Source organism: Populus euphratica, unplaced genomic scaffold, assembly GCF_000495115.2.
Source record: "Populus euphratica unplaced genomic scaffold, PopEup_1.0 scaffold4243.1, whole genome shotgun sequence".
NCBI classification, from domain to species: domain Eukaryota; kingdom Viridiplantae; phylum Streptophyta; class Magnoliopsida; order Malpighiales; family Salicaceae; genus Populus; species Populus euphratica.
Genome location: NW_011504038.1, coordinates 1,014 through 2,980, shown reverse-complemented (window position 1 = coordinate 2,980; position 1,967 = coordinate 1,014). Strand labels below are relative to the sequence as shown.

General features: G+C 29.4%; 1 long non-coding RNA gene across 1 annotated transcript; it reads right to left on the bottom strand.

Moving 5' to 3' along the window:
- Nucleotides 1–11: 11 nt before the first annotated feature.
- On the bottom strand, nt 12–637 carry LOC105119978 (uncharacterized). The gene is made up of 3 exons (XR_841226.1): nt 474–637; nt 237–369; nt 12–115 (listed from the first exon to the last, which is right to left on the bottom strand). It is a non-coding gene; the product is annotated as an uncharacterized LOC105119978 (long non-coding RNA).
- Nucleotides 638–1,967: the final 1,330 nt, after the last annotated feature.

Genomic DNA, 1,967 nt, shown 5'->3' with positions numbered 1-1,967 from the left:
GTAATTTTTTTTCACCCCCACTAAGTTTTTTGTTGCATTTTGGACAGCTTGGATACCACCAGCCATTGGGAAAATCAAAGTCAACAATCAAAGCTTGATAGGTGAATCTTAGATGCTGGTAATGACAAGAAAATATATGTTTTAGGAATGTGGTTAAATGAAATTTAAAAAACTAATTATATGAAGAAGGTAAAGCATGTTATCAAAGCTAATAATAAAAGGGTTTAAAAAGTAACCTTGTGCTCATAAGGATTCATACAAAGAATCTCATGTATTGTTCTTCTATTTTCTTTGATTTGTTCCTCTATCGATAAAACAATATTTGATGATGAAGGGAGTTGTTGTATTTCAACAGGTAGTTGTGCAAAGCTGCATGTACAATCAATTAAAAAAGATAGTGAAAAAATAATTAGTTAGAAAAAAATTGATAATGGAAAAGCATAAGAGGGATGGTTGATATTGGAATAACTTACAAATGTTTATATGCTAAGCATTCTGGTATGTCTGGATTGAAGTACCAAAGAGAGGTGACTGTATTGTTAAGATTTGGTTTTCCTTGTGAACAAAAGAGTTTTTTTGTAATAAAATGAAAGGAGAATTAGTTGGATCAGAATGAAAATAAAAATCTTAAAAAAAATTATTTTTAGAAAAAAAATTAAATGAAAGTTAAGATTATCTTTAAATTCTGTGACACGAAATCCAGCAAACGCAATAATAACAGGAGATGGTAGGTTATGAAGAGCGAGTTCATTAAAATCTCTAGCACTATCACCCCAAAGAGTTATGCGAAGCTCCTCACCACTTTGAAAGAAAATACAAAATAAATTAGATCAATAAGCTTGATAAAAGTAAGGTAATTTGCATTTAATTTTTCAACTCACCGAATGTTCTCAAGCATGAATTCTCTCTTATTTTCGAGCGTCTGTCCACGCACCATAACTTGTTCAAGTGGTTGCAATGCTTTAAGTCTTCCAAGGACATCTTAAAAAACAGGAATGAATGCCTTTAAGTGATGTTATCAAGTTGAGTTCAATAATAGAAATGTTTTATAATAGGCTAAATGAATGAAGTAAATGCTAAACCTGTAAGAATTCTGGAGCCTTTTGATTTGGTCAGAATATGTGCATAGTCAATAAAATTGAAGTAGTATCTAGGAACATGAGGTGTAATAGCTTCAATGCCTGTAATTTTTGTGTTAGATTTGAGATCAATTACAGCATCATAGGCAGCAACTGTGTTTACTACTCTGTTTTCATAAGTATAGAATCCTTTGATTTCATAGTGATTTCCTTCAATAATTATTGCTGTAAATGTTGGGAAATCCCTTACTTTAGCTAAATCTTGAATAGCTCCACCCTATATAAAAAGATGATTAATATTGGAATGAAAAAAATAATTGTTCATCATGTGAACAACAAAATGGAATAGAATTTTCAATGCAATATATAATAAGGTTTTGTAAATTATTTAAAAAAGATTTTTTTTGACCTTGGAAGGGAGGTATTGGCACCACTAGAACATTAAGCCAAAAGACTGGTTTGCTTGTATAAAATATCTGAAACTTGTCTAACCTCTATAAAATTTTCTATAAATTATATAAAGCAAATGTAATGCAAAAGGTTTGTCTAGTTTTTTAAGCATGTACATAATGAAGTTGAGTGTAAATTATATATAGAAGTGAAATATGTGAAAGAGGATTGGCTTAGCCACGACATTCATATTTTTCACATCAATGATTGTAAAAGAAAATGATTATTGCATATAATTTTAATAATATTTCTATATAAAAAGCATTCATTGTTAAAAATACCTTGTTTTTACGTGATTATTGGCTGCGTCATATTTTTTAAAAAAATTTCAATAGTTATAAAGTTCTTACAAGGAATTGAATAAGCAATTCTTGGTCTTGGAGTGAATTTAACTATAGCAAAGTCTAGAGTAACAAATCAAAAAGAAAAGGAAACTTG